Source organism: Phoca vitulina, unplaced genomic scaffold, assembly GCF_004348235.1.
Source record: "Phoca vitulina isolate PV1807 unplaced genomic scaffold, GSC_HSeal_1.0 scaffold53, whole genome shotgun sequence".
Lineage (NCBI taxonomy): Eukaryota > Metazoa > Chordata > Mammalia > Carnivora > Phocidae > Phoca > Phoca vitulina.
The window spans coordinates 775,372-801,287 of NW_022589756.1; positions in this window are offsets into that span (position 1 = coordinate 775,372).

The window sequence follows — 25,916 nt, forward strand, 5'->3', positions numbered from 1 at the left end:
AATGATGATTGAATACAGACTTGCATCTTCTTTGTTTGAGTTCACAGGCATTGAGCTAGAACTGGCATCTGAGGTTGGGTTATTGCTTTGTGCTACCTAGGAGGAGCTGTGATATTTTTAGGTAACTGCTGCATGTGGATCCCTGTAGCTTCAACCCTATTTATTCAAAGAATGATGAGAGTCCTTCCTTTTTTCTAAATAATTAATGTTTTTGAAGCATTGACCTATTGGTTTTGGCTAAATAGATGGGCAGGATTATTAGTATTATAAATAAATAATAATAATATATATATATATATATACATACTATGTCCTATATTCTATATCCTATATATATATGCTCTCTCTATATATATGTACATAGATATGTATATATATTCTACATTTACTATGTAAAGAGTATTGTGTTAAGTGCTTAATATTTGTTATTTTGTGTAGTATGAGCAACAAATTTATGTGCAAGATTGTTTCATATACATTTTACATATGTGGAAACTAAGCTCAGTGAGCACCAAATCACTCAGTGAGATTACATTCCAGGTTTTCTTACTTGGGTTGTCATGATCTCCTGTGACACCCGCTCCTACTGCCTCTGCGATAAGTAAGTTATCATTGAGCAGTGGACAAGACCACTGGGCTGTATATCACACAACACAGTCTCTTGTTCCAGCTCAACCAATAACTGGTTGATTGAACTTGGAAAGTTACTCACCTCTTTGGGAATTTTTCATCTCTATTCTATGAATCCAGATGATCTCTACCATTCTTTCCATTTCTAACATTCTGAGATTTTATTATTTCTATAATTGTCATCTTGCATTTCCCATATCTTTTAAGAAACTAGGTCAGGGCTTCCCTAGGTGAGAAGGTGATTACAGATTTAATCAGGGCAGAGCTGGAGGCAGCTGTGGATGAGATGAAGCTACCTCCTATTGCTTCCCTCTCTGTGGCTTTCCAGTGAGTTACCAGCAGGATTAAATAGCTGACGCTGCCCCAGCCTTGGCTCCAGGATGAGACATGAGAAAACCCTGCTAGGTCCAAGCTGTAGGCTCCCCTGACTCCCAGAACACTTGTCCCAGGGCCTGATGGGCTAGTTTTAGTGCCTGGTATTTATTATCTTTATGGAACCTTGGCCTGGAGCCTGGGCATGCAGGTTGAGTGATTAGACATGGGGCTCTCATGCATCTAACTTTAAAAAATCTCAGTTACATCAGAAAGAGGGTTCAGAGTAACAGATTGGGTCCTGGGGACGATAGTGTAAATAACAAACAAGTGCACTTGCCATGATGCATCGCTGGTCCCAGGGAGCTCAAGGAGCCAGCATCTGGGCATCCTCTCCAGCTGGAGTGCCCAGAGACTGAAGATCCAGGAGGTGGCAGCACTTGCAAACAGTACAACCCTGAGAGCCTGTGTGCACCTTTGGGCCCCCTCAGAGGGCTGGCTGGCTTGTGAGCTGAGCTGGGGGGAGGGGGGGAGGGGGTGCAAGGGAGGGGGTGCAGGGGAGGAGGTTTCTGGCATCTCACAGAGGCTGGCCAGAGAAGTGTTTTGTGAAGAAGGTTGGTAGAGTCAGAAACTGAGTGTACATCCAGATTCTTGGAGATGTGGGGACTGTGTGAAGGAGGTGTTGAACAGAGTAGTGAGTTTGATTTGGTAATGTCCCCTGGATGGGGGGGCACTGAGCCACTGCAAGCATAACTCAGTAACAGAGGACGTCTTTCAGCTAGTTAAAAGAGGGTCTGAGAGATCTTTAATTCAACCACCCTATTTGCAGATTAAGAAACTGAGGCCATGGGAGGCAAGGCAATTTTCCTAAGGTCATCTAGCTGGTTGGTGGCAGGCCCAGGAGTGGATTTCTTTCTTTTTTTCTTTATTTTTTTTTAAAGATTTTATTTATTTATTTGAGAGAGAGAGAGAGAGCACATGAGAGGGGGAGGGCCAGAGGGAGAACCAGACTCCCCGCTGAGCAGGGAACCCGATGCGGGACTCGATCCTGGGACTCCAGGATCATGACCTGAGCCGAAGGCAGTCGCTTAACCAACTGAGCCACCCAGGCGCCCAGCAGTGGATTTCTTAGTGTCCTGTTTCCCAGGTCCATTACCCATTTCTGCTACACTTGACTTAAGGACAGCTTCCTGTAGTGACCTGCTATGTTTTTTTTTTTTTTTCCGTGTTTTTTTTTATTATGTTGTTAATCACAATACATTACATCATTAGTTTTTGATGTAGTGTTCCATGATTCATTGTTTGCATACAACACCCAGTGCTCCATGCAGAACTTGCCCTCTTTAATACCCATCACCAGGCTAACCCATCCCCCCACCCCCTCCCCTCTAGAACCCTCAGTTTGTTTTTCAGAGTCCATCATCTCTCATGGTTCGTTTCCCCTCCGATTTCCCCCCCTTCATTCTTCCCCTCCTGCTATCTTCTTCTTCTTTTTTTTTTTTAACATATAATGTATTATTTGCTTCAGAGGTACAGATCTGTGATGCAACAATCTTGCACACTTCACAGCGCTCACCATAGCACATACCCTCCCCAATGTCTATCACCCAGCTGCCCCATCCCTCCCACCCCCCACCACTCCAGCAACCCTCAGTTTGTTTCCTGAGATTAAGAATTCCTCATATCAGTGAGGTCATATGATACATGTCTTTCTCTGATTGACTTATTTCGCTCAGCATAATACCCTCCAGTTCCATCCACGTCGTTGCAAGTGGCAAGATTTCATTCCTTTTGATGGCTGCATAATATTCCATTGTATATATATACCACCTCTTCTTTATCCATTCATCTGTCCATGGGCATCTTGGCTGTTTCCACAGTTTGGCTATTGTGGACATTGCTGATATAAACATTGGGGTGCATGTACCCCTTCGGATCCCTAATTTGTATCTTTGGGGTAAATACCCAGTAGTGCAATTGCTGGATCTTAGGGTAGCTCTATTTTCAACTTTTTGAAGAATCTCAATACTGTTTTCCAGAGTGGCTGCACGAGCTTGCATTCCCACCAACAATGTAGGAGGGTTCCCCTTTCTCCGCATCCCCGCCAACATCTGTCATTTCCTGTCTTGTTAATTTTAGCCATTCTGACTGGTGTGAGGTGATATCTCATTGAGGTTTTGATTTGGATTTCCCTGATGCCGAGCGATGTTGAGCACTTTTTCATGTGTCTGTTGGCCATTTGGATGTCTTCTTTGGACGAATGTCTGTTCATGTCTTCTACCCATTTCTTGATTGGATCATTTGTTCTTTGGGTGTTGAGTTTGATAAGTTCTTTATAGATTTTGGATACTAGCCCTTTATCTGATATGTCATTTGCAAATATCTTCTCCCATTCTGTCGGTTGTCTTTTGGTTTTGTTGACTGTTTCTTTTGCTGTACAAAAGCTTTTTATCTTGATGAGGTCCCAGTAGTTCATTTTTGCCCTTGCTTCCCTTGCCTTTGGCAATGTTTCTAGGAAGAAGTTACTGTGACTGAGGTCGAAGAGTTGCTGCCTGTGTTCTCCATTAGGATGTTGATGGACTCCTGTCTCACATTTAGGTCTTTCAACCATTTGAGTCTATTTTTGTGTGTGGTGTAAGGAAATGGTCCAGTTTCATTCTTCTGCATGTGGCTGTCCAATTTTCCCAACACCATTGGTTGAAGAGACTGTCTTTTTTCCATTGGACATTCTTTCCTGCTTTGTTGAAGATGAGTTGACCATAGAGTTGAGGGTCCATTCCTGGGCTCTCTATTCTGTTCCATTGATCTATGTGTCTGTTTTTGTGCCAGTACCATACTGTCTCGATGATGACAGCTTTGTAATAGAGCTGGAAGTCCGGAATTGTGATGCTGCCAGCTTTGCTTTTCTTTTTCAACATTCCTCTGGCTATTCGGGGTCTTTTCTGGTTCCATACAAATTTTAGGATTATTTGTTCCATTTCTTTGAAAAAAGTGGATGGTATGTTGATAGGGATTGCATTGAATGTGTAGATTGCTCTAGGTAGCATTGACAACTTCACAATATTTGTTCTTCCAATCCATGAGCATGGAACGTTTTTCCATTTCTTTGTGTCTTCCTCAAATTCTTTCATGAGTATTTGATAGTTTTCTGAGTACAGATTCTTTGCCTCTTTTGTTAGATTTATCCCTAGGTATCTTATGGTTTTGGGTGCAATTGTAAATGGAATCAACTTGTTAATTTCTCTTTCTTCTGTCTTGTTGGTGTATAGGAATGCCACTGATTTCTGGGCATTGATTTTCTATCCTGCCACTTTACTGAATTCCTGTATGAGTTCTAGCAGTTTTGGGGTGGAGTCTTTTGGGTTTTCCACATAAAGTATCATATCATCTGCAAAGAGTGAGAGTTTGACTTCTTCTTTGCCAATTTGGATGCCTTTTATTTCTTTTTGTTGTCTGATTGCCGTGGCTAGGACTTCTAATACTATGTTGAATAGCAGTGGTGATAGTGGACATCCCTGCCACGTTCCTGACCTTATGGGGAAAGCTCTCAGTTTTTCCCCATTGAGAATGATATTTGCTGTGGGTTTTTCATAGATGGCTTTTACGATATTGAGGTATGTACTCTCTATGCCTATACTCTGAAGAGTTTTGATCAAGAAAGGATGCTGTACTTTGTCAAATGCTTTATCTGCATCTATTGAGAGGATCATATGGTTCTTGTTCTTTCTTTGATTAATGTATTGTATCACATTGATTGATTTGTGGATGTTGAACCAACCTTGCAGCCCAGGGATAAATCCCACTTGGTTGTGGTGAATAATCCTTTTAATGTACTGTTGGATCCTATTGGTTAGTATTTTGGTGAGAATTTTTGCATCCGTGTTCATCAAGGATATTGGTCTGTAATTCTCCTTTTGGATGGGGTCTTTGTCTGGTTTTGGGATCAAGGTGATGGTGGCCTCATAAAACGAGTTTGGAAGTTTTCCTTCCATTTCTAGTTTTTGGAAAAGTTTCAGAAGAATAGGTATTAATTCTTCTTGAAATGTTTGGTAGAATTCCCCAGGGAAGACATCTGGCCCTGGGCTTTTGTTTTTTGGGAGAATTTTGATGACTGCTTCAATTTCCTTAGTGGTTCTAGGTCTGTTCAGGTTTTCTATTTCTTTTGGTAGTTGATGCATCTCTAGGAATGCATCCATTTCTTCCAGATTATGTAATTTGCTGGCATAGAGTTGCTCATAATATGTTCTTATAATTGTTTGTATTTCTTTGGTGTTGGTTGTGATCTCTCCTCTTTCATTCATGATTTTGTTGATTTGGGTCATTTCTCTTTTCTTTTTGATAAGTCTGGCCAGGGGTTTATCAATCTTGTTAATTCTTTCAAAGAACTAGCTCCTAGTTTCATTGGTCTGTTCTACTGTTCTTTTGGTTTCTATTTCATTGATTTCTGCTTTGATCTTTATTATTTCTCTTCTCCTGCTGCATTTAGGCTTTATTTGCTCTTCTCTCTCCAGCTCCTTTAGGTGTAGGGCTAGGTTGTGTATTTGAGACCTTTCTTGTTTCTTGAGAAAGGCTTGTATTGCTATATACTTTTTCTTAGGAGTGCCTTTGCTGCATCCCAAAGATTTTGAACAGTTGTGTTTTCATTTTCATTGGTTTCCATGAATTTTTTTAATTCTTCTTTAATTTCCTGGTGGACCCATTCATTCTTTAGTAGGATGCTCTTTAGCCTCCATGTATTTGAGTTCTTTCCGACTTTCCTATTGTGATTGAGTTCTAGTTTCAAAGCATTGTGGTCTGAAAATATACAGGGAATGATCCCAATCTTTGGTACTGGTTGAGACCTGATTTGTGACCTAGGATGTGATCTATTCTGGAGAATGTTCCATGGGCACTCGAGAAGAATGTGTATTCTGTTGCTTTGGGATGGAATGTTCTGAATAGATCTGTGAAGTCCATGTAGTCCAGTGTGTCATTTAAAGTCTTTATTTCCTTGTTGATCTTTTGCTTAGATGATCTGTCCATTTCAGTGAGGGGGGTGTTAAAGTCCCCCACTATTATTGTATTGATGTTGATGTGTTTCTTTGCTTTTGTTATTAATTGGCTTATATAATTTGCTGCTCCCATGTTAGGGGCATAGATATTTACAATTGTTAGATCGTCTTGTTGGATAGACCCTTTAAGTAGGATATAGTGTCCTTCCTCATCTCTTATTACAGTCTTTGGTTTAAAATCGAATTTGTCTGATATAAGGATTGCCACCCCAGCTTTCTTTTGGTGTCCATTAGCATGGTAAATGGTTTTCTACCCCCTCACTTTCAATCTGGGGGTGTCTTTGGGTCTAAAATGAGTCTCTTGTAGACAGCATATCGATGGGTCTTGTTTTTTAATCCAATCTGATAGCCTGTGTCTTTTGATTGGGGCATTTAGCCCATTTACATTCAGGGTAACTATTGAAAGATGTGAATTTAGTGCCATTGTATTGCCTGTATGGTGACTGTTACTGTCTATTGTCTGTGTTCCTTTCTGGTCTATGTTGCTTTTAGGCTCTCTCTTTGCTTAGAGGACCCCTTTCAATATTTCTTGTAGGACTGGTTTCATGTTTGCAAACTCCTTTAGTTTTTGTTTGTCCTGGAAGCTTTTTATCTCTCCTTCTATTTTCAATGACAGCCTAGCTGGATATAGTATTGTTGGCTGCATATTTTTCTCATTTAGTGCTCTGAATATATCATGCCAGTCCTTTCTGGCCTGCCAGGTCTCTGTGGATAGGTCTTTCGCCAATCTAATGTTCCTACCATTGTAGGTTACATATCTCTTCTCCCGAGCTGCTTTCAGGATTTTCTCTTTGTCTCTGAGACTCGTAAGTTTTACTATTAGATGTCAGGGTGTTGACCTATTTTTATTTTGAGAGGGGTTCTCTGTGCCTCCTGGATTTTGATGCCTGTTTCCTTCTCCAAATTAGGGAAGTTCTCTGCTGTAATTTGCTCCAGTATACCTTCTGCCCCTCTCTCTCTTTCTTCTTCTTCTAGGATCCCAATAATTCTAATGTTGTTTTGTCTTATGGTATCACTTATCTCTTGAATCCTGCCCTCGTGATCCAGTAGTTGTTTCTCTCTCTTTTTCTCAGCTTCTTTATTTTCCATCATTTGGTCTTCTATCTCACTGATTCTCTCTTCTGCCTCATTTATCCTAGCAGTTAGAGCCTCCATTTTTTATTGCACCTCATTAATAGCCGTTTTGATTTTGATTTGGTTAGATTTTAGTTCTTTTATTTCTCCAGAAAGAGTTTCTCTAATAACTTCTATGCTCTTTTCATGCCCAGCTAGTATCTTTAAAATCATCATTCTGAACTCTAGTTCCTAAATCGTACTCATGTCCATATTGATTAGGTCCCTGGCAGTCGGCACTGCCTCTTGTTCTTTTTGTTGAGGTGATTTTTTCCATCTTGTCATTTTGTCCAGAGGAGAAGAGATGAATGAGAGGACAAAATGCTAACAGGGTAACAACGTCCCCAGAAAATATATACTAAACAAATCAAAAAAGACCTGAAACCAGTGGAAAAGAAAGGGAAAGAAAGAAAAAAGAAAAAGAAAAAAAGAGAAGAAAAAGAAAAAGATAAAAACAAACAAAAACAGAACAAAACAAAACAAAACAAAAACAGAATATGATCAAATATGACCAGGCTGGTGCATAGATCAGTGCCACACACTAGATTTTGGGTGTATTTTGGTTTGTTAGAAGAAAGTGCCTCCCAAAATTTTAAAGAAAGCAAAACTTATATATGTACAAAAATAAGGGTTAATACAATGAAGAGATGGAATATGACTATAAAGATGAAAATTATAAAAGATTTTATAAAAGGAATTGATAAGAAGTTGTTTGAAAAAAGAAAGAAGAGGATTTAAAAAGAAAAAAGAAAAAAAAGGGAGAGAATGTGATCAGGCAAGAGACTAGAACAAAGCCATACACTAGAGATTTAGGGTATATTGTGATCTGTTAGAAGAAACTGTATCTCAAAATTTTAAAGAGAGAACATCTTATATATATATGCCAAAAATAAGGGTAACTACTATGAAGGGATAGAATATGACTCTAAAAATGAAAAATAAAAATGTTTTTTAAAAAAGGGATTGATAAGATGTTGGTTGAAAAAGGAAAAAAAATTCAAAAAAAAAGACAGTTAAAAAAAAATTAACTTTGAAAGACTAAATAATCATGGTAAAAAAACCATGAATTCTATGTGCATTATTCCCCTAGCGCTGGAGTTCTGCCATTCTCATTGATCTGTAAACTTGGTCTTGGCTGGCTGTTCTTGCTGATCTTCTGGGGGACGGGCCTGTTGCAGTGGTTCCTGATTGTCTGTGCTGGAGGCAGAATTGCCCCGCCCTTTCTGGTCCAGGCTAAGTAATCTGCTCGGGTTTGCTCTATGGAACTTTTGTTCCCTGCAAGCTTTTGGTTCAGCTTTGGAGGACGAGAGTGAAAATGGCAGCCTCCCAGTCTCCACCCCACAGGAGCTGAGAACTTGGGGCCCCGCTCCTCAGTGTGCCCCCAGAGAAAAGCAGTCAATCACTCCCATCTCCCTGGTCTCCAGCCGCACTCCGTGCTCACCCGGCCTGTGACCGACCGTTTCTATCTCTGCCACCCAACTCGGTGTGGAGTCTCCAAACCCAGCAGATCCCTGTAGTGCGCTCCTGCCCTACTCCTCCCAGGGGAGGAAGGGGGGTCTCCCTGGATCTGCCCCTTTTTGGGTCCCTGCTGGAAGAGCAGGGACCCGACTGTGCCATGGATCACGGTTTATGGCAACCCTGAGCTGAGCACCCGCGCCTCGGCTCTGTCTCTGCAGCTGGCTTCCCCGCTCCAATACCTGGGAGCTTTGCTGCACTCAGGCACCCCCCATCTTTCTGTGACCCCGAGGTTCCTGAGACCACACTGTCCTGCGAGGGTTCCACCCCCCGCTTAGCCACTGGAGCAATGTCCCTCAGTGAAGCAGACTTCTAAAAGTTCCGATTTTATGTTCCGCGGCTCTATCACTTGCCAGAAGCGGCCGACGGAGGCCCCCTCCCCCGTCGTCTATCCTCTCGAATATCACCTCAGATTCACTTCTCAGCACGTCCTGCCTTCCAGAAAATGGTCGCTTTTCTGTTCAGAGAGTTGTTGCTATTCTTTTCTTCGATCTCCTGTTGAGTTCGTAGGTGTTCAGAATGGTTTGATCCCTATGCAGCTGAATTCCTGGGACCAGATGAAATCCAGGTCTCCTACACCTCTGCCATCTTGCTCTGCCCCCAACCTGCTATGTTTGTAAACAGGAATATGGCCCTTTGCCTTTGCTGCTTCCACTGTGATTTCATAACTTGACAAGTAGTGTGTGGCAGGTCCCATGTATTTGACAGCATTATTCACAGTGGATGATGATGAAAAAGCAGAAAGAAAAGGCCACGAGCAAGGAGAGGGAAGCAATCTATGTATGTGCATGTATGTGTGCATGTGAAACATGGAAAAATGGTTCTCCAGCCATGGGCTGCAGGCCAAGACAGGCAGACCAAGGACCTATGTACCCAGGAGGCCCAGTGGCATGATGGGCCATGGTAGAAAGATATGGCTCCTGGAGCTGAATGGCCAAGGTTGGAGTGTCAGCTCTGCCTCTTCTTGACATGTGACCTAGAAGAAGACATTCAACTTCTCTGAGCCTCTTTTGTAGAATGGAGCTAGAATTTGGAAACAACCTAATGGAATATTTACTATGTGAGGAGGCTTTATGTAATCTGTAAAGAGCAACGCAAATGAGAAACATTCTGGTTTTAATTTAAAATGAAGGCAAGTTGTTATTGGCTGAACTTAGGGATGGAAAAGTGTGCAAAATTGTTTTCTGCTAGGCCTTAGAGGGAGAGGGCTTGGTAAGAAGAGGAGATAAAGAGTAAGAAATGATAAAGACTAGGTTCTGCTCTCAACTTGGTATGAGGAGGGGCAAGGAGGAGACCAGCCTGCTGGGAGCGGTAGGAGTCAGAGTTGGATGGGGAAAAAGAAGTTTGTCACAGTGGACATCCAAACAATGGGTATGAGGGATGTAAATTTTATTTTCAAAATAGGGAATCACTTGTATACTCCTGAGTGGAGTAACATGACAAACATAGCATTTTGGAGGATCCATTTACTGGTAGCTAAAAGAATGGATTCATGTATTCACTCAAAGTTATTTATTGGGAGCCTGGCACTGTGCTAGATGCTGAGGACACAATAGACAGCAAAACAAGATGAGGTCTCTGATTCATGGTACTTCGAGTCTAGTCATAGACTGAGGAGATAGGAGCTGGGGGCTGCTGGTGACTGGGGAGGTTTCCAGGGTCCTGAAGAATTGAAGCCTGAGGCTCCATTCATACTCAAGAAAGAAAGTATGGTGGGCATCTTGTAATGTGCCTTTTCCAAAAAGATGGAAATCCCAGCAAAGATTGTTAAAGACACCATCCCTGTTATCAGAGCAGACCCTCATCTAATTGTGAAGCCTGAAATCTCCCTGAAAAAAAACTGTGACAACAGAAAACAAGGCAAGGCATACCTCAAATGCAAAGTTTGCAGTTGGTTTTATCTCTGAGAGGTTACCTCTTGATGCCCCAAAATGCTGGACTTAGATTTCATAGGTAGAAGTCACACTTCCTTAGCCCTCTATTTCTCTTAACTATTTTGGTTCCTACCAATGCAGTTTTTGAGTATCTCCTCCATACCAGGTAAGAGCTATTTCTCTCAGCCCCTGGTTACTGGGTATGGCTGGCTCTGCTATTTATTTAGCAAGTATTCAATCTCCCCTTCACTCCCAAATAGCAGGATTCTGGTGTTTAGCTGAACACATTTCCAGAAGGAAATAGCTAGAAAGCACAAAGACTGCAGTTCTCTGCTTCCTGGAGCTAGGCATGGTTATGCGACTAAGTTCTGGCCAAAGAGCTCAAAAAGTTGTAAGGAACTTCTCAAAAGGTTCTTTTCTGCTCTCTCCATCCTGCTGTTTGTAACATGGCCCTCAGAAAGCACTCCAACCACTAAGGAGAGGCCACAGGTAGGGATGGTGAGCAAATAGCTGGAAGAAACCTGAGTCCCTGATGATCACAACGTATCCATATGAGACCAGACTATCTACCTCAGCAGTTCTTTTCCTGAAGAAAGACATAAATTTCTGTCCTATTTATGGTGTCATTCTCCAGAGATCTTGTTGCTGCTGAACTTAACCCTAACTGATATGGTGGGATACCAGGGACTTTTTTCCCCTTTGGGCTCAAAATTCATCCTCTGATCCTGGGTTGAACATCTCTGAACCTAGTCTTGACAGGTTTCTAGGTCCATAACTATTCTTTTCCTCTTCTGGGTACAAAAAAACCTGTGAAGTACCTGAGGATTTCTCTTCTAAAAGTCTTTTTGTTGAGTTTAGAGATGAAGAAACTTAAGCACAAAGCATACGTGACAGTGATTAGCACGGGGCTTGTCGTATAATAGCTGCTGAATAAATGTTCCTTGAGATGTATTTGAAGAATTCTTCCCACTTTCAGTCTCCCATGAATGTGTGCTGATAAGTCTCATCTCTTCCCATTGTAACTGTCCCCTTTCTTTTGAATCAACGACTTCTCAGAAAGTTGCACATTTCTTCACAATTTCATCTTGATAGCTTTATGTCTGGGGAAACATTTTAAATATATAACTTTATACATATATACATATATGTATATATGTATGTATGTATATATACACACACGCACACACACACTGGTTGTGCGAAGCCTCAACATCCTAGGCCAGCTCTCTTCTAAGACACAACTCCTCTGTTTCCTCAGTACAAAATGGACCATACATAACAGTAATTTGAAAATGATTGCTATTGCTCTATCTTTTGCCAGATTGATCCTTAAGTCACTCTCATATGATTTTGTAGAAGGCTTTCCTGCCCAAATTCTGCTGTTTCCTCTCCCAGTAATATGACATGGGGATCCATGCTGGTTCATGGGAGTCTGTCTTGTCTTAGCCTCCTGGTGCCATGCACATTTTCGGGGAGCCCAGATGGGATAGTGGTTTCATACAATGGAGGGCATTTGGGGCATATCTGAAGGCTGGTGGAAGAGCTGTTTGCAAGCTATGGGCCACTTGGCACTTACAAATCACACAGTCCAGGGAGAGGCACATTCAGCCCAGGATGAGGGCTCCCACATTCCAGTGAGTGAGAATTAGGTACTTTCTGTGTGGTATTGACTTTCCACAAGAATATCTCATTTCAGAAATGATATTGAAAAGGAAAATGAGCTCGAGAATTCACTTTAGCCAGATGAGTCATAGAACTGGAAAGGCCTTAAGTACTCTATGTTTTTTAAATCATATAACATATAAACTTTTTTTTTTTTTTTTTTTTTTTTTTTTGGTGAAAAGAAAACCTCAGACACTAGAGCCAAAATAAAAGCCTTACTTCACTTGCACTCTCTGCACCCTCCCCAGAGGAAATTATGATTAGAAATTTAGTGTAAATACTGCAGAGCTTTTTCTGTGTGTATGTGTGCATGTTTGTGTCTAGGCACGCCCAAATGGGGTCCCCCCACTGCATATGTTGTTCTACACCTTGCTTTTCTCACCTAGTGACATGCCTTTCTGTGGTGCTATTTGCCTTAGTCTTGTTAACTGCTGAGTAGTCTCTCATTGTACAGATACAGTGAGGCTCATTGAACAATTCCCATAGTAATGGGAATTTAGATTCTTTCTAGACCAGTAGTTTATAAACTGTGCTTGGAGGGGATTCATCAGAGGAGTTTTGGAGGTCTCCAAGGGAAGGGCAGGGAAAGAAACAGCATGTGGGGCCTCCAGCCCCTGCAAATGGCATTAACCAGAGCAAATTTAGTTCCACTGTTGTATATATTGGGCTTCCACAAAATTTTGTTTGATAATAATTCTGGGAATAACTGTCCTCTTTAAGCCAGTGATGTAGTTGAATGCTCTCATATTATAGTTGTTGAAATGCAGGCTCAGAAAGTTGAAGTGACTTTCCTAGGATCATATAGACAGTTCACATGAAGCCAGGCTCGAACCCAGGTCTTTGGGCTGGATTTCAGTACCTTTGCTGCTCTAACCTCAGGCTCCTCCTCTTTTCCTCCAAGATCCGGACACATCAAATACCCATTAGAAGGAATTATCCAGTCCTGACCCTGAACTGAGGTAGAAGTTTTACTCTGATCAACCTACAGATCAGCTAACATACTTAAGGCCTGCTCAAAGTCACATAGTCTCATTAGAGGAGAAGGGTGAAGCCCTTCATAGAGTGTGGTGTGGCTAAAGACCAAACCCGGCACTTCCATCCAGTTGGAATGGGGGTCCAGCTTGTTTGTAGCATCTTATACCAAGACTGGTGTTTCATTTCACTTACCAAGCACTTACTTTATGATGGGTACTGTATTTTCATATATATCATTTTATTAAAAATCATAAATTCCTTTTTAGGAGATATGGATTATTCCCACTTTAGAGATGCAGAAAATAAAGTATAGGAAGGCAGGGTGACGAGTCAGAGGTTCAGTGAAAGTTTGTGCCCACAACCATCTCCATGGCCAGTGGAGCAAGGAGCTTTTTCCAGCAAGAGCTTCTTCTCTGGCTTGGTCAAAACAGTGCCCAGCAGGTACATGCGCAGCTGCATTCCGCTCCATAGGCCACTGCCCTGCAGGACAAGCCTCCCTGGCATTGGAATGCAGAAGGAATCCTGTGATGTGGTGTTGGTGCCAACACCCTGGGTTATCACCCTTCAATCACTGGCCTCCAGGTCATGCCAGCAGCTGTGGCAGGACCGCCAAGAGTTGCCTTTTCCTTCTCTGGCTTCTCTCTTATTTTTTCTTAGAGCCCACTGGGCAGGACTAATATGCAGTAAAACTGATTTGTGCACTTTTCAGTCCTAGCTGAGAACAACAGCCGTGTGCATTAGTTGGGAGGTATTTAATGGATGATTTATAAGATGTTGAAGATAAAACTTGAAAGATACATGGGCAGCGCCGAGGTGCAACATTCTTGAGGAACAGAGAACATTAAGTGCTTGATTGGCTGAGATGATTTAGAGGGTAGCCCTAGGCAGCTGTCCAACCATCCCAACACTGTTCTGGCAGCTTCTCTCCCGACAGCTGCAGCCCACGATATGGGTCTGGGGCAGAGATGGTCTGGGCAGCAAATCTCAAAGGAACTTCTGCTTCATGTGATGACTTTCCTTCCCACAGCCCTCCTGGGGATGCAGCTTGCCTCTTTAGAACAGAGCACAGCGTGCTGAAGGCACACTTCTTCCCAGGGAAAGGCCTCTAGTAGGTAAAACCATCTTGTTCTTTTCTAGTAAAGTTCAGTTCAACAGGTCAGTGCAGTTCAAAAACACCCGGCTGGGTGCCTGCCATCCCCTGGGCACAGAGTTAGGTCTGGGAACATAGAGGTGAACAAGGTTGATAAAATCCCTAACTGCAGAAAACTTATAGCTTTCCGTCTCTTCATATTTTCCAAACAACAATGACAATAAGCCAATGTGGTCTCATAGAAAATATGAATACAGAGCTACCTAGAAAAATCTGGCTGATTAGACTCGACTCCAAACACGATAAAGAGATCCAGAGATCATTGGTCTGAACAGTTCTGTTCTTCTCAAATTTACTTTGAACGCACAGTCATTCATGTTCTCACTCGCTCAAGGTCCCATGGGGCCCACCCTGCCTAGCTCAGTCTAGACGAAGCCATCAAATAGGTACGTGATCCCATGCCTCTTCCTTCTCAGAAGACCTTTCTGTCTTTCCTGCTTTGGCATCACCCTCCTCCTCCAAACAAGCACAATTCACCAACCTTGCTCTGCCTGGGATGCCATCTCAAAGTCCTGGAGGCATGCCATTTCCAGGGCTCTGTGGTTTGCATTCAGACTCTCAAGAACAAAATAGCACCGAGACCCAAAAGAACAGCTTCCTTGGTGCCGTTTCAGTCAGTGACAGCAAGAGGCACTTGGCAGGAAGTGAGAGGGTTTTCCCTGTCTTGTCAAATTTACAAATTTACTGGTTGTATGGACACCATTTAGTGTCCTGATCCCCAGGCAGCACCTTCTTATTTTCCACAGCTTCCGCTCCCACACCACTGAAGTGGGCCTGGCTCAGGAGCCATGAGTGTTTGCTTTTGGGGTATATACTCACAGCCTTTGGGGTCTGTGATCCCGGGCACATCCCAACCCTTGATTCTGGAAATCCAGTCAGAAAGGAAAAGTTACTAAACTCACTTTAAGAAACCTGGCTATTGCACATGGAAATCTGAACTTACCCAAAAGATAAAATGGGGAAACAGTTGTTTATTATGGAAAAATGAAGATGTGACACACTTGCGGGAGTGCAGGAGGGAAGGAGAGTAGGGACTCTAAGGCAGTGAGTGTGTGCCAGGCCCAAGTAGGCACCTTGACCTTCTCAGAGCCTCTTCACAGATGAGGATTTTGAGGCCCAGAGAGCTTAAGGGACTGGATAAGGTCTCCTGGCCAGTTAGTGGCAGGGTCCAGACTTGTACCCAAGTTGTTTGTCATTCAAGCCTGAGCTGGGTCAACCAGCCTTTTCTGATTTTTTGGTGTAAGACCCCCTCTGTGGGGAGGAGTGTCCCACCTCCTGGGACCACACTGTGGCCTTCTGGCTTCCTGCTCCCACTTCCCACTGTGGTGGCCACTTGTCCATTCCACACAGCTCTGGTCAATGAAAGAAAGATGCAGGCTAATTAGCCACATTCCTGTTTTATGAAGGGAAAGAGAGATCCAATAATAGCCTCCTTTTTTTGAATAATGGCTACACTGTGGCCTTTCTGCACTCACTAGCTCAAAGGTCAGAATACATTACAGACATCATCAATATCTCCAGCAACCAGTAACTGACCACAGCAAAGGTACTGTGATAGGCTCAGAGAGAGTAGAAAATCAACCTCTTGAGAGGTTAATTTAATTCCATTTAACTAGAGTATGCTGAGGTCTACGTGTGCAAGATATTATGAAAGATGATAAAAAAGGTTAAGATACAAGCTATATTGAAATGTCTTCTTGTTTGTTGGAAAAGTAGGATATACTAATGAAAACAAATTAAAATATAAGATAATAGATAAGGGATTGAAACATGAATAAGTCAAACACTGGACCTGTTCTCAGAGGACTGAACTCTCAGCACTGCTACCAGCTGTGCAGTCTTAAGCAAGTCACTCAACCTCTCTGAGCCTCACATTCCTATACTATAGAGATGATAATTCAAAACTCACAAGGTTATTTTGGGAAATAAATGAAAGATAGGATGGATGGAAAATTCAACGTTATATCTGATATGTAGATATAGATAAAAATCTAGATATATAGCTGTAATCAGGGGCTGAGCATGCTGCTTAATTTTTTTTTTTTTAAATGGTCTAAAACAACCACCTATTTAGCTCACAATTCTGTGAATTCGTAATTCAGGCCAGACTCAGGTGTACAGTTCTTCTGCTGGTCTTGGCTGATCTCTGCCAGGATCGCTATGTATGTCTATGTATGTCTGAACACAGTTAGTTATATCATATTGTTATATTATATTGGCTCAATGTAATTAACGAAACTACTCACTGTATTCAGATTTCACCAGTTTCTTCACTAATGTTCTTTTTCTATTTCAGGATCCAATTCGGGATACCACATTGAATTTAGCCATCATGTCTCCTCCTTCTTCTAACCTGATCTGTGACAGCTTCTCATTCTTTCCTTGTTTTCAGAAATGTCAAGGCCATGAAAGTTGGTATTTTGTAGAATGACCTTCAAATTTGAGAGTGTCTGATGTTTTCTCACGATTAAACTGAGATTATGGATTTGGGGGAAGAATGCCACTGAGGTGAAGTACCCCTCTCATCACTCACAGTAGGGGGTACATGATCAACATGACTTTCATCGATAATGCTGACCTTGATCACCCGCTTAAGGTGGTGACTGCCAAATGTCTTCACTGTAAAGTTACTATTTTTTTTTTCTTTTCCATACTTTATTTTTTGGAAGAAAGCCACTAAATCCAGCCCAGAGTAAAGAAGAAAGTAATTAAACTAGGGCTGATAGAGTTCTTTTTAACTTTTTATTTTGAGATAACTGTGGATGTGCATGCTGTTATAAGAAACAATACAGAGAGATCCTGTATACCACTCATACATCTTGCATCACTACAGTAAAGCTTCATAACCAGACGATTGCCATTGTCATAATCCACCCATCTTACCCAGATGTCACCATTTTACATATACTCATTTGTGTGTCCGTGTGTGTGTGTATGTGTGTGTTTAGTTAGATGCAGTTTTATGATGTTATTGCATATGTAGATTTGTGTGACCAGGTTAAGACAAAAGTTTCATCATGTCAGGGATCCTTCATGTTGCCTCCTTATAGCCCCAGCAGCCTCCCTCCCCACCGCTAGCCTCTGGCAGTCACTAATCTATCTCCATTTCTATAATTTTGTCATCTCAAAAAGTTCTATAAATGGAATCACACAGTGTATAGACTTTCGGAATTGGCTTTCTTTTCACTCAGCATCATTCCCTTGAGATCCATCCAAGCTGTTGCCTGTATCAATACTTCATCCCTGTTTATTGCCAAGCAGTATTCCTTGGTATGGATGTACCACAGTTTAACAACTCATACATTGAAGGGCATTTGGGTTGTTCCCAGTTTTTGACTATTATAAGTAAAGCTGCTATGAACATTCATGTACAGGTTTTTGTGTGAATAAAAATTGTTATTTCTCTGGGATAAATGCCTATGGCAGAGTCCAGGGTATAGTGGTTTTGCTCTCTTTCTCTTGATGCCTAGTTTGATCTGGACGCCTAGTTTGGGTTATGTCTATCTACAGCACCCCCACTGTAGGAGCACTGCCCCTCACTGAGGATGCACCACCAGATGGCTAAAATAGAACATTCATAGCTGTTGTGGTGACCCTTAAAATGGGAAGAATGGGAACTCCTCCATAGCACAATAATACTGGGGTAATGGTTTCACAAGGAGCAAGTCAAAGCCCCATTAATTGGAACAACACAGATCCCTTATGTGAAATTGGACTATGTTATTGCCATTAAAAAAAAATAGTACTTGCTTTGATGAGGTGATCCCTTCTTTGGTAATTAGTGAGAAAATTAGGCATAGCTCTTGCTGATGGGGAGCCTGAGCAGAACTCAGGCACTCAATGCCTTCTTCATGCTTGAGACCAGAATCCTTCCTTTGAGAGCAGAGTGAGTCTCCTTAGCCCAAGGCACTAAAAACTTGTTAGAGGCAGGGAAGGAGCAAACAAATATTCCTCATTCTCCTTGCGCTGTAATGGAGGGATCTGAGGCACAGACTGGAGGATGTGAGAGGAATCCAGGAGACTAAGGAAAGAGCAAGAGAGGTAGGGGACCAAGTAAGTGGAATAATGGGGCCAGCCTTGGATCCTTCTACCTTGCGTAATTCATGGCATCAACCTGCTCATCATCACTGGTTTCGGTAGGTTTGTGGTATGGGGAAGATGAAGCCATGGGAGAGGGCTTCCTGATGGTCTTATAGGGTCTCTGTGAGAGACTGTGCTCAAGGGGCACTGCCCCCCTTCTCTGCCCCAGACAGAGTCCATTGTAGGAGTGAATCCTCTACTTCCCAGCCCCTGCACATGCCCCATAGCTTAGCCAGGGACACACTGTGAGACAGAGGCCCTGCCTTGCAAGATTACATTTAAAATGAGGGATTGCCTCAGTATGGTCCCTGAACCCACCTGATCACCAAGACAATAACAGCTATTGAAAAATGTCAAATTCTGGTCTCCACCCTAGATGTACTGAATGAGACTTTTCAAAAAGGAGACAGGAATCTATATTTTACTAACTTCCCAAATAATTTTGATGAGCAGCCAGATTTGAGAGTGCTATCTTAGACGACTTTTAATGCTATCCCTAGGGGATGGAAGACAAGGAGAAACAAAGGCAGAAAGGGTCCTTTATTTTTATGCCCAGGATCTCCATTCCATGACTTCTAAATCTTCCTGCACACTCTCATTCCCATCCTCTCCTTGTCAAGGCAGAGTAGTAAGAAAAATGCCACACAATTTGCAATTCTTTTGAAAGAAGGTAAAACACAACTGGAATATTTCCTCTAAATCTCTTCCATTTCAGACATATTTAGAAATTATTCACCTGACAAAAAGACGAGTTGGAAAAAACATTGCATGAACACTTTGGGTTCCCTGGGAGAGGCCAACAATGGCCATTCTCATTCTTTCACAGCTACATTTTTGGAAGAGCCTTGTCTATACACCACCTCTACTTACCTCCCATTCTCTCCTTCACCTACTGGAGCCTGACTTCCTCTCCCACCACTGCCCCAAAACAGCTCAGACAAGCTAGCATTTTGGGGGGCCTGCCATGCCCCAGGCATTTAAAGTACATATTTAGTCTTCACATCAATCCTATGGAATAGGAAATGTGGTATTATTATCTGTATTTGGTAGAAGAGGATACTGAGGGCACAAAAAGGTTAGGTTAATTTTCCCTAAGTGTCATAGTTTATAAATGTAGGAGTCAGGTTTGAGAGTCCAGCAGTGTGAGTCCATTCCCTGCTTCTCTATCCTATAGCTAAAAGCATACCCTTTCCTAACCAAGATTTGATGGGGGTGGGGGGGAAATCTGGGGGCTGTAGGTGAGGGGCAGATATCAGGAGAGGAGGCTGGGACTCAGAAGCAAAGGATCTCCCCCTTGATACTGGATTGAGATGGGCCCAGCATCTCAAGTTAAGGTCCCTTATCTCAGTCTGGGAAATGGAAGGGAATAAGAGAGAAAGAGATTGTCCTGACAAGCCATGACTGATTTGGCAGCTCCAGTCTCCACCATCACCTTGGTTAAATCTCTCAGAGAAAGGGAAGGAAGAAGAAGAAAATCACTCTTGGTTTGAGGAATATTTTTGTTAAAGCATGTAGTCAAATGGACCCACCACCAGACAGGCGAATCACATACAGATGATTTAACTGCAATATTGTTGAATTCATGGAGTGAGGAATTCCCATTCCCATCTCTGAGACGACCGGAATGAAATAAAGTTGAACTGACTTTTGACAGTGCAGTGCTAGGGAATCTATCTGAGTTCCTATTTAAAGGCACATAACCTTATTTTAAATTAGTTTCCCATGATTTGACTAAGATACTCCAAGTTATCAAAATATACATTTCCTTCTACTGTAAAAGCCTCCTTTGCTTAGAAAGTTTCCAAATATCTCCGTACCACAGTCTTTATCTATTAAGAACTGCAAGGCTCTTTGCACAAGCTAAAGCTGGGAATAACAACAACAACAACAACAACAACAATAATACTTTTCTGCCAAGTACTTTCCTGTGTTATCTCATTGAAATCTTCACAAAAACTTTATGGGGCAGGTGTTATGATTATTCCCAGTTAGCAAATGAGGTACTGACACTCAGGTTAGGCCACTTGCTTAAAGTCACATAGCTAGTGAGTGGAGATAAATGAGTATGCTTGCAGTCTGGCCTATGTATAAATGATGTGACTGTAAACTTTTCTGCTTTATGGATGGGTAACCCAAGATACCCAAGATCCAAACTTGGGGATTTGGGGGACCTAACCCTCTGCTCATGGGTTCTCTTGGGCCAGGTTCCAATCTGGGCTGGAAGGCTTAGTTTCTAGGTGAAGTCATTGGGTGGTGGATGTCTCTGCATAGTGTATGACCTTGGAGTAGTTCTTATCCAGCTCATGCATCGGTTTTTCTGTCTGTGGTAAGGTGAAGTCTCATACACTGGGTGCTGCTACATCTGGGAGGCCCACATCCTAAGTGTGTTTGAGGAATCACACTTGGGCAAAGAACATGTGGACCAGTGAGGGCATTATCTAGCACAGTACTTGGAGGAAGGGTGACTGGTGGAGTGGGGTCTTGACTCCACAGCCTGTCCCTGGGCACTCTGGGTCTCCAGAGTGGCTCAGCCTCCACATCCCAGTGTTAGTATCCACTGTGGGGAGGCAAGGTAAACTCCAGTTCTGTGCTTACTCCCATTAACACTCCTGGCCTGGCCAGACTTCCTTGCCAACCTGGAGTCTTAATCACGGGGAGCAATTACATGAGAACAGAACAACAAATCGGGATCAATACAGAGACTCAACTGTCTACTGAAAGAAACAAAATTTATGACTTGGCTGGATTATGCTTGCCAGCCAAGAATATCGGTAATTCCAAGCAACCCCACCGACCAGGATCAATCATGGCATTTTATTACTTTGCTAAACCCTGCTTGCTCCCCACCCCCAACCTCCCTCTTATTAGAACCCAATCTCTAAGGAAAATATTGCATTTGTTATCAAATTTTAGAAAGAGAATTTATGGCAAAGGCAGATTGATTTAAAGCCTTCTTCTAAAAGGGGAGCGGAGGGTGGTGGAAAAGTAAATTTTGCTGTGGCTTTTAGATTGGTTCTTTTGCTTATCTCTCCATTTTATGACATAATCTGTTGTAGCATTACCCAGGGTCCTCTGGGCTGAAGCTTCTTGCCTGGCATTAGATAAGGGGGAGATATTGTCTGGGTGTAAAGTTTAAAGCCCGTGGCAAGGGCTCATTTTTCTCATTTCAGGCAAGGGAGAAAGGATATAAAATGAAAAGCAAGCAATCAATAAAGAAGAAAGATAGAGATCTTCCCAAAAAGGAAAAAAAGAAATCCTCACCTCACTGACTGCTCTTCTAACTAAGACTTTAACAGTTGGATAATGAGCTCGCACATCCTCTGGTCAGGGCAGGGACTGGAGAGCAATCCCCCACTGCCAGCATAATCCACTCCCCTTCCACTGGTCTCCCGCATAATGGGGTAGCTCCCATTAGGAGCCTTTGGATTTTTTTTTTTTTTTTAATACAACTAGGCCTCCTTCATTCCTGTCAGTCAATCTTTAAAATAAGAACTGAATGGTTAATTACTTATCCGGCAATAAGTGTGGGGAATTGTGGCGGTTTGTTCAAATCAAGTAGTAAATGCTACAATTTATCTGTCCTGCTTAAGTGGATGTATCTACTCCCGATTCCCCATGAGAAACTAAAAGAAAAGGTGAAAGTACTCTTTGGTTAATCCTGGATTTTATGATAGTCTAGTCTGATTTAATGGCTCTACAGTCATTCTGCTGTTAGAAAATCAATATTTTCCTAAGAAAGAGTATGGACCGCCATAAATACACTCCCAGTTATATGAACCTTGGCCACAGAACTTACATACTGCAGAGACCATAATGAGTGGCAAGGAAAGAGCCTTCACTAGCAGCAAGGGAGTAGGGCACCCCATAAAGAAGCCCGCAGCCCTGTCATTGGACTAGTACCTCAGAGACTCAGAGAAGCTCTCCTCTGACTGTTGGGGAGCTGGGTGTACTCTGTCATTGGTTTCTAGTTGAGCAGTTCCTCTGTGCCACCCATTCTGGAGCAAGGAAGGAGGGGGCTAGGTAGGGAATGTACCTCAGGGCCAGGCATGATGCTCGCAAGAGGGATAAAGGGGAGAAAACCCCAAAGGAAAAGGCAGCACTGTGTCATGGGATGAACACAGGACTCGCAATCAGAATTCTGCGTTTGAATCCTGTACTACACTTCTGTGTAAGCTTGAGCCAGTCATACATCCCCATTTCACAGAGGAGGGAATTGAGGTTCTGAGGGATTTGTAACACACTGAGTTGTTTTGAGTTTAAAAGACCGTATGTGTTGGAGATCTGCCATTTATTTTGGCTGTTCAGCATCTAATACCCCTTCCTGTGTTTGAGGAATTCCACATCTTATTAAATCTTGGTGGAAATTAGAGCCCTCTTTCTGACAAAGAATCTGACGATGCCATGCATTTGGTTTTCCAGGCTCCTCTGCAGCAAGGCAGATGTGGTCAGACAAACACACAGGCCACGGGTTTGAGTCAGGAGTAGTGAGGCAAGAAGCAGGGGCAGCAGGCCATCCTCTGGTGATGGGAGAGGTTACAGGGACGCCCTGATTCTGGGTGCAGTGTGGTCGCAGAGCTCCTGTTGTCAGTGCCAGTGGGACAGCTGCACGGCCCAAGCCAGCTGTGCCTCCCGAGGTCTCACCGCAGCAGCCAAGTCCTCACCAGACCATTCTGAGCAGAGATTCTGAATGCCCTTTCTGGCTATTTCCTCAGGACTCCTGTGTACCCTGTCATACGTCCTTCATCATAAAGAGGATTTCTTGGTCTAAGGCAACGTTAGGGGGCTTCTTACAAAACATCAGATGCTCTGTGAGGTCTCAGATGGTGGAACTGGCAAATGCACTGTGCGTGGAAATGCAATACAATACCCCAAATATGGATGAAGTGTATTGATCTGGAATCACTGCCTCTTACAGGCAAAAGGAATCCAGTGTGATGAACTTATTACCAAGTGGCTGTTTGGTCCCCTTGAGGGATAGCATCATACCTGGGGCTTAGCATCAGTCTCTGTTGCTAACAGATCAGACATCCCCAAACGCAGTACCTATCAGGTTTGGTGAGAAGGGGCCCATGCTGTTGGGCCCCTGTTAAACCTCCACCTCTGCCACATGACTGCTTCATTGATGGGCCCGTTGTGCAGGCAGTGGGGGGCTGGGGCTCACCGACTGCTGCTGGATGAGTTTTCCTGTCCGTCTGCTTGTTGAGTGCTTCTCCCAGTGTGAGTGTCCGCTACTCTGCACACTCCGGGCCCCTGCTTATGGGTCCACACACATGCTTCTTTCCTAGGCTTCTGTCTCTGACCTTTTGAAATGGCTCCTTCCAAGCTCCCAAGCAAACATTTAATCCATTCACCACTGCCTAGAAGCATATGTATGTCCTTAAAGCAGGCTGCTTCACCCTCCATACAAATATTTACTGCTCCAAGTTTTGCCCACTGGAGGGATTTCCACTCATACTATCTTTCAGGACTATTCCCGAAGGGGGTGTTTTATGGCAACAGTCCATTTTATGCCCATAGCAGACTAGTGAGCTGACCCTTCCATGAACCAAGCCTGCGTGTTGTTCTCTGCAGTCAGCTGGAGAGGCCGCAGGTGTGAGCTGAGCGAGAGGATTGCTGCCTCCATTGTATAATGATTGCTGCTGTGCCCATTCAACCTTACAACTTCGTGGGTCTGAAAATATTCAGCTCATCTTTGGCACTCATAGTAACATCGCCATTGATATTCCATAGTCAAGTGGCTGTAGTAACATACCAAGCACTGCTTTTAAAATGGTGAGTAATGATTTGCTGTAGATAGCATGGTCTTGCTCCAGAGCCCTAGGGATCTGCACCTCAGCTCTGCAGTTTTGGCTTTTAGGAATGCCATAAAGCATCCCTGTCTATCATGGATATCTCTAGAAGACACGAGAGCTGATGAATCACATGCGCCAAGCATTAGGGCCACTTGTACCACAAGTGTTGCAGAGCTCTTTTCGCTTTGGGCACTACTCAAAACTGACAACCTTCTAAGTCACTGGATAAATGGGTCACGGCAGCATTCTTAAGAGTGGTATGTGCTGTCATCAAAAACCCAAAGGAAACTGCCAAGTGCTGGGTCTTTTTCTAAATGGTACAAATGCAAGGTATGGTAACAAACTTTACTTTGGAGAGGAGAGTTGGACATGTTACAGACCACTAACCCCCTAAAATTTTTAGGGTCTCACTGATGTTTTCTATTCTTTCCTCAAACCCAGTGAGTATCCTTATGATTTTGCTTTAAATTCTCCATTAGGCATGTTACTTCTATCTGTTTCATTTAGATATTTGGCCATGGCCTTATCTTTTTCTTTCATTTGGGATAAATTCCATCTTCACATTCTGCCTAAGTCTCTGCCTTCTTTTGTGTGTCAGAAAAGCCAGTTTTGTCTCCTGCTCCTTCTCTGTGGCCTTTTCTCTCCCTTTAGTTGTGGAATTTGTTCTGTCAGTCTTCAGGTCGATTTCTGGGGTATTTAGGATGATTTGATAGTTATCTAGTTGTGTTCTTGGGATAAGACCAACCTAGGGTTCTCCTCCTCCACCTCCATCTTCCTCCTCTCTCTGACCCCTAAAATCTTCAGTGATGTAGTAGGCCCCTTACTTTTCGCAGGGTTATCTCCCAATAACTGGTGCACATATGTCTTTCCAGGTTATCCAGAGTTCTTGCCACTTCTTGCTCATTAGTTCTGATTAACAAGATATTCATCTAGGCATCTGCCTAGATGTCCCTATTCCAGCTCTCAGAATCCTGCTCCTTCTCTGACTTTAGCATAGGAAACTTACCAACCTTGTGATTTCAGCCCTATTTATAATTCTGTAACATTTGAAAATCAGATTGTGGGCTTGATTTTCAGCAGTCTTCCTTCCATCTATGAAAGGTAAGGACTTCCACAGGGTTTTGAATTTTATACAACCATAATGTGTTTTATTTCACCTCATTTATTACCAGTAATGGGATCCTTGTCATCTGGCCAGCAAGGGATCTAACTTCAGAATCCCATTCTGAGCATATCCTTCCTAATACCATTTCTGGTACCAACTGACTTAATATGGATTTCCCAAGAAGAAAACACTAAGACAAAGATACAAGTGCAAGTATTTTATTTGAAGGAGATGCCAGCAACACTGGTAGGTAAATGGGAAGTAGACAGTGAAAGGAAGAATGCTAGTAAAGATTGTGTTTTCAAGCAAGTTTCCACTGTAGGTGACTGGAGCACATTTTTGCTGGGCAATTCTAGATGCCCGTGTGGAATATGCATCTCAAAGTTAGCCTGCCTGAGAGGTGAGGGAGGAATGTTTATCCACCAGCTTCTGTCATTCATTGGTTGAGGGTTGCCCCAACAGGCATCAGTTCCCTAAAACTTCCAGCTAAAGTGAGCTACAACAGTCAGAGAGTTTCAGGTGCCAATGTTTGGAATTTGCCCCAAAATGTATGGAAATGATGGGGCTCAGTAAGATTTGCTCCACCATTGGTTAGTTCTACCTCTGCAGGGCCAGACCATAGAGGTGAGGAGATGCGGAGATGGCAGGGCCAGGCAT